This window comes from Phalaenopsis equestris, unplaced genomic scaffold (genome assembly GCF_001263595.1).
Source record: "Phalaenopsis equestris unplaced genomic scaffold, ASM126359v1 Scaffold000525, whole genome shotgun sequence".
NCBI classification, from domain to species: Eukaryota; Viridiplantae; Streptophyta; class Magnoliopsida; order Asparagales; family Orchidaceae; genus Phalaenopsis; species Phalaenopsis equestris.
In genome coordinates this window covers 4,478-12,295 of record NW_018164965.1, presented here as the reverse complement: position 1 = coordinate 12,295, position 7,818 = coordinate 4,478, and the positions used below count along the sequence as shown (strand labels likewise).

The window sequence follows — 7,818 nt, the reverse complement described above, 5'->3', positions numbered from 1 at the left end:
CAAATTCGTAAGGTAACGTCTCAAAAAGACAATGTAAAAAAAAGTAAAAATAAAAATAAAAAAACTTCAAAAAAATTGTTAATATATTTTGAATCAAGATAATAGATTTAATTAGTTCCTTAAACTACAATTTAAATTCTTGTTGCCTTCTATGCAGCCTAATTTTTATTCTCTCCTAATATTCTTGTTGTAGGCTTGTGAATTGTTTTTTGGCTTTATCCATAGGGACCAAAACAAAGAGCAAAAGCTAGATGATGAAAACAAAAGAGGGATTTAGGATCAAACAATAGGCACTTCCTCCTCCGATTGCAAAATGACAACCAACTAGAAATCATTGCATGGGGTTTGATGATAATATTAATGATCAAGGGCTTCTAACTAAAATTCTAGGCTTGAAGATCGACTACATGATGTATGCTTAAAGAGTTTCATTGCTGATTTTAGATTTGTAAATATTATATTATGTAAAGGCAAATGAGGATAATTTGATAATTCAGAAATGATCTTTGTGATTAAGAATAAGAAGAGCTGTAAGTGAGGCAAGCATACTGACATTAAGTATTAGCCATAAGAGAGTGTGGTAAGAAGAACATCGATTACTAAACACGCTAACACTAAATTAATATTAGTTGATCTTTTGATTGTAAACATACTACTGCATAAGTTTAAGGATCATGTAAACCGCCGTTGTTAATTAATTTCATTTTAAAGACAAATATTATTACTAAAAATCTTCTAATTATAATAATACCTTTCATGTTAAGTTATTTAAATGTGCACATTTATTAATATTATAAATATCATTAAGTTGGACCTAAAATAAACATAAAATTTATTCATTAAATGATTCAGATATATAAATAAGAGATATAGTCATTGTGATGCATGAAAAATAACACTCGCTTTTAGACAAAAAACCATCATGATCTATCAATTTATTTCTTACATTAGTAATGATGTAATGTTTGAACTAAGTGAGAGACTATTGGTCTCTATAATTGTTGATATTTGAATATTACAAAATCGCTCAAATTTTTCTTCTCACAACAAAACGTTGTACTAATTGAAAAAAAAAAACAAACCACTATCCTTTCAACTAAAAAGACGGGCAACAAATATTATAAAAAAAGAATTAAACTTTTGGGGCCCCTGAACCTTCAATATTTTTTAGTAATTCATATACCAGCAATTTTAAACTGATGGAGGTTTAAAAGTACTCTTTAACTAACAAACAACATAAAAATTAATAGTTGGAGGTATGCTACTTTCCTATTTATAAATGCTGAATTTTACATTTCTATATTTGATCAATTTTACATTTTGGGAAACTTGTCTTGAATCATATACATATTTTTACAAGTAAAGCCTATTGTACTGGTTTCTCCTTGTGATTGTAGGAACCATTGGCGAACAACATAAACCGCTTGCTCCTAATTTCTTAGTCATTTATTGTTTCTAAATCATGTGCCCTTTTTTTATTGATTAAATTTTTAACCGGCAATAATGTTTACTAGGTAAAAATGTTTGTGAATGGTTATTGCAATTCTTAGAGGTTGTTTGGCAACAAATAGGATTTAATTTAAATAAGATTTACAAAATCCTATAAATCTGGATTTATTAAATCCTGAGGTGATAAAATCCTGAAAAAGTGTTCTGTATAAGAGAATAAATCCCGAGAAACTGTTTAGCAACTTTTAGTAATATTTAGGTGATTTAAAGCTTTAGAAGCATAGCACAAGAAAAACATAAATCACGCACTTTAGAAGCAAACTTTTAGAAATCAGAGTGTGATTTTCAAACTTCTTTAAGAGTAAAAGAAGCTTAATATTGCATATTAATGATATAAATTTTCAATTTAATTACATATATTTTAAATTTTTTTATTTATAATTGAACTAATCAATAATTAAGTATTTATCGAAAAAATTAACTATTGGTAATGATTCCATTAAACTAATTAGATTAAAAAATAATTTAACATTCATTAATTAATAATTGATTAGTTGTTTATTAAACTAATTAATAACTATTAGAATTTTATCAAATTCAATTTGTAATTTATTTTTATTAATTAATATTAAACAGTTACATATAAATTTATTTAATTATAATTAATTAGAAAGTATATTAATTAGTTATTAGTTAGTAATAAATTAAATTAACTTAAATAAAATTAAATTAAAATAACAAAACTATCTTCCCCTTCTCCTTTACCATCGAAACCTTGCTGACATTCCTTTACACCTCCCAGTCTCGCCCAAAAGAACGCTCAAGATACAATCTTAGTTAGAGCTAGCTATGAAGACAACGGGGTCACAACGCAGCCCAAGACTTGAATTAATCAAGTTGGAAATAGACGGTCGGATGGATGAAATTATTTTTTTTAATTTAATATTCATTCTCTATAACTCATATTTTAATAATGAAAGTATCACTAGAAAAATAAAATTAAAGTGGTTATAAATTTACCATAGGTCAGGTTGTTCACGTCTTCTAAATATTACCTCTTCCATTATCCATTCTTCAATTAATAAATTTAAATCTGAAATATTAGTTTAAAATAGTTGTTAGTTAACCAAAGCCAGTAAATACACACTCTATACCACAGTAACACAATGAAAAAGAAAATAACATGTATATTAGTTAAACTTTTAATAAATTAGTATAAAATATTTGATAGTTATGAATATGATCATTCACGATATTTCATAATATTCAAGGTATTTCACAATATCAATAACATATTTATATCATTTTATATCTGTACAATCGTCACAGAAGCACCGTATAAAATTTTGATTAATTAAGGTACTACAAGATCACAATATCAATAACATATTTATATCATTTTATATATGTACAATCGTCACAGAAGCACCGTATAAAAATTTGATTAATTAAAGTACTACAGTATCAATATTCTTTTTCATTTACATGCACGGGTGTCATCATCATATTCAAGTCTGCACATATAAATAAAATATAAAAATCATTAGCTAATAATAATTATTTCATTCTCAATTGCATAACAGTCAATATATTTATATAACATTCAACATTTAAGATAATTTAAACAATCAAGAGTATAGATATCATTCTACAATATAAATAAAAATTTAATAGAATCATATATCCTGAGTCTACAGTAATTTCAATATACTTGTATAACATTCAATATTTATGATAATTTAAACAATCCTGAGTATACATATCATTCATGTAATATGAATAAAGATTCAATAGAATCATATATCCTGAGTTTTCAGTAATTTCAATATAATTAGTAGCAATACCAGTAAATGCATTTGATCTAAAAGTAAAATATTATTATAGCATAATAACACGAGTAATCACCTTAATTATTGATGATTCTCTAGCTAATCGTTCTCTTCACTTATCTCGAATGAAAATCTATAGTCAAATGTATAAAGAATTATTCTTTTATTATATGTTAATGTTATTATTAGAAGGCAATTTGCCTTTTTTTTACCTTTGATGTATCATATAATAATAATAATTTTATTAGTACATTATTTGTTTTTCCCATTTCATAATATAAATTTAACTATTTCTTTCAAATAATTTAAACTTAATAAATTTTGACAATAAAATATTGGTCCTATTTTAATTTTTTAGTTATTTCATGTAATTTGTATCTTTTCAATTATGCATTAAGATTTATATAAATATATATACATTTATATTATATTTATATTATGTAATAATTTATTATTATTATTATTGTTGTTATTATTTATTCACATTAAACTCATTATATGTTACATTAGCTCATAGATTTAATAAATAATGAAAACTTGAATAAATTAAACCCTAAACTTTCTTTCCTACCGCGACCCTCTTCTTGATTCAAATCTGTAAGTTCTTTAACTTGAATCTTGATTTAATTCAACATTATTATTAATAATTAATAATTAATAATATATTAATAAATTAATAATTTTAAACCCTTACCTCAATCCTCTAAGCTCGGCACGGCTCAGCTCCCACACAAATTTCTTCTTCCTTCACATGTTAGCTCCTCCTCTCTTCTTCTGCTCAATGTTTCTTCTCGTCCTTCACATAAAGAGGATGCTTAACTTCGTTCTTCCTTCACCTGCACACTAGGACTCCAATCGTCCCGCCACTTCTTGTATGCAAGGCGCACCGCACAAAACATGTGCTCTCCATCCTGCATGCAAGGCACATGACACAAAAAGCACATGTGTCACTTCCCAACTCCCCTGCACTTGATTGAAGCGTATGCATGTTTCCCTCATCGTCGTTGTCGACTTCCGCTTTGATCGATGTGCGGGGAGCCCTATCTTGCACTTGTCAATCTTTCTATCTTTCCACACATCAATCGGCTCCCCAGGTAAGTCGTTCACGATTAGAGTCAATGTCTGCTACCTTCATCTTCATGCCTCGTAGGAGAGCAATCTTCTTTCATCTCATTCTTCTTTCATCTCATTCTTCTTTCTGCTCCTTCATTATCGCTTCTTCCTTCTTCTCAGTCTCCCTCTCTCACACTCGTGGTCTGTAACAAAAGAATCGTAACGTACCCATCTTTCTTCTCCTTCTAATTCGCTTTTGGAAAACATTGAAGAACATAATTGTCGTGGGAGATTTTTTCCTGCACAGTTTTCTAATGGTGTTGTGGTTGCTATAGTACCACGGAAAAGTAAATAGCGGGAGAGGGGAGCCGACCACCAAAATACTCTCGTTTTCCTTTTTTATTATATTTTTCCTATTATCTTTCTTTCCTTTTAAGTTCTCACCTATGTGTGTGTTAGGGTATGGATTAGTGGTTTTTGGCGAGTTTTATATCGGGACAGCCGTCGGCGTCTCTTCTTCCCTTCAAGAGCTGCATCATAGGGTCTCAAGTGGTGCTTGGTTTGTATCTTGATTTTCAAGTGGTGATTTATCCTTTCCCCATTGCACCCTGCCGCTCCACATCATCCTTCCCTGCTGCAACCGCCCCTAGGACAATAGTTTTTTTGTTGTTTTCTCTACAGTCTTTCCATTTTAGCCCATCTTACTCATTGCCCCGCTCGGACAACAGCCCCTTGCTGCCCTGCAACCTCCCCGCTTCGCCCATTCACTGTCGTTATCCGCAAAAATATATAACCTATTGTTTTTTGTTGTCCACTGGTTGTTCCAGCCTTTCCTACAGCGCCTCGCCGCTCCGTTCGCCACCTCAACTGCTACCGTTGCTGTCTCAGCATCCCGCTTTGTTGCCAAAGTGATTCCAACCCCTCCTTTGGCAGTCCCAACCACCTAGCCGACCTCCACCACCATAGGATACACTTTAGGAGAGTTTGTTTGCGTCGTTTTATGTTTTTTATCATTAACTCCCGTTGAATAGTCGTCGTTATAACCCTGTTTGAATTTACCAATAATATTTCTATTTCTATTTCTATTTCTATTGTGGTTTGAGTTAACAACTGGATCAATAACCCTCATCTTTCTCCCCTTTCATTCTCCCTACATTCCTGCACTTTAGCTTCTCTAAATCCCATAAATTTGTCTTCCAATGGGATTTAATAAATCCTGGAATTACGGCAAAACGGAGAAAAACTAGGATTTAAAGATGTCATTTTTGCTGCTTAGAAGTATTTAGGTTAAATTCTACATAAATTTTGCTCAAATCCTACTACCAAATATACCCTTAAAGGGTTGACAGGCAACACTAAAATATCATTGAATATTATTAGTTGTTTATAAAATACTTTGTATATGAAGATATATATATTGCCAAATAAAAAGGTGCATGATCTCAACTGTATGATTGCATTAATGCTTGAGTATCCAATTTTGCGGGCTATGTATTATAGAAATATACTTAGATATATAATTGTATAACGTTCTTAATGCAATAAGTTGCACCTAGTCATTGTTCTAATCATAGTTTCAGAAACTTCACCAACAAGTTTAAAACCTCAATTAGAAGTGACTTACATTGTAGCATAGAACTTGGAATATTAAGACTTGCAAACAGTACAACTTAACTAGGATGTAGTAAAGATCTCGAAAGACTAGTTCTTATTGCATAAAGGAATCCATTTTGGAATGCCTAAGGTACAGTATTTGGACAAATCCGGAGTAGAATCAACAAAAATAAAGCACACAACCCAAAAACATATAATTCAAACAACACTCGAATTTAAAGTTTCATTCAAGCAGGCTAATCAGAAAAATAATCCTAGCAACCAAAAAGACTTCTTAAATCCTATTTCAAATTTTGTATGGAATTTAATAGCAATATATACACAAATCAAAGTCGACACTCAATCCCGTGCCTGATAAGTGAGGCAAAGCTCACAAACCACTACGCCACAGTAGGGGGGATAAAAAATCAGTTAAACCATATTTGCCGACAAACAAAAGCACGACTTCGGTCAAAAAATTAAAAAAAAAAACAAGTTAAGAAAAGTACAGCACAGCGAAAGAATTACGCAATTCCTTGTCCATTTGCTAATGAACTTACAGCAACTGCGCTTCACCGAATATTAAAAAAAAACAAAAACATTCACTCTATGAATCAGGTACGAATTTGAAGTAACAAGCGAACGTGAATCCAAACGGCAAACCCTTCTTCTACAGACCTTTTCAAATTTTCATAAGATTGCTGCTTCCTAGTCAAATTTCCGAAAATCTAAAAAGCAATAGGAGCATCACATTACTGAAAGAGTAAAGAAGCTACAACAAACATTTTTAAATACAAAAAAAAGTAGAAAGCGACGGTGCACACAAGTGCTAACTGCGAAGCATTCATCTACACAACCATCACAAAAAATAACAAAAAAATTAAATTTCCAGAAAAAACTTAAAAAACCTATTTCATCCAAACAAGCTTTCTCTACTCTAATAAGAAGACCGCACCCAAAGGAAGGAACACAATAACGAACTCGAACCAAATTGCTCCCTCTGAAAATAAGGAACTACAAAGATCTGAATAACAAAACCGCAAAGCATTACAACTCTCACCATGAAAAGAACCAGGTAGATCGACGATGCCTTCACCGCAGAACAAGCCACGGAAACCAGTGAGAGTAGGGTTTGAAGGACGCGCTCCTCTACTGCATTAATGCTCACCCGTGACGACAAGACGAGCTTGTTTGGATTGTATGGAGGTGAAGGCTATCGGTGGTCGATATTTACAGTTCAGCCACTGTGAAGCGGATACAACCAGGAGCGTTGTGTCGGAATTCTGAGGAGGAAGTTCTGTGAATAAATGTTGAGTGGTATGATTACACGCGGACAAACACTGAGATCAATAATAGCTCCACCGCACGGCTTTCTTCGACGTGAGAGTTTGCTTGGTTTGTGTTGTGCCAATTTCTGAAGCCGTCTCGCGGGACATTCTACCACTGGTGGGGTTTAAGGCCCATGCCTTGGAAAAATTATTCTTGCCTTGCTTGAGTCAGCGAATGAATTTCGGATATTTGTAAATTACCAGATTGTCCAAATTAGCATGAAATATGAATAAGCTCTCAAAACAGTGTTCGGCAACTTTTATGGTTATGTAGTCATTACTGCTTATAGTTTGCATTCAAGTCATGGAATATTATCAAATAAAAGATTGTTCATATCCAAAACGTTTAGTTTAATAAAATTACTTATATCTAACTAATTTACTTGATAATGATTTTATAAAAGCCCATAGGCTAATATATTAAATAGAAAGTAGGATATAGATAGATTTTATGGGAGCACCCAAATATGACACTCTGCTCACATGATAACCACCACATCAAATGATTCCAAAAAGAGAAAATACCGAAAAATGCATGACATAAATATATATATATATATATATAT

The 7,818-nt window shown here is 31.5% G+C and overlaps 1 protein-coding gene across 2 annotated transcripts in view; it reads right to left on the bottom strand.

Moving 5' to 3' along the window:
• Positions 1-7,207, bottom strand: part of LOC110028762 (subtilisin-like protease SBT2.5) — a 32,560-nt gene extending 25,353 nt beyond the window's left edge. Inside the window, exon 1 of one of the 2 annotated variants that reach the window (XM_020730741.1) lies at positions 6,985-7,207. The gene's annotated coding sequence lies outside the window, so the exon portion shown is untranslated. Of the gene's footprint in view, positions 1-6,602; positions 6,676-6,984 lie in introns of those variants that run through there. The other variant, XM_020730742.1, reaches the window with a different exon arrangement.
• Positions 7,208-7,818: the final 611 nt, after the last annotated feature.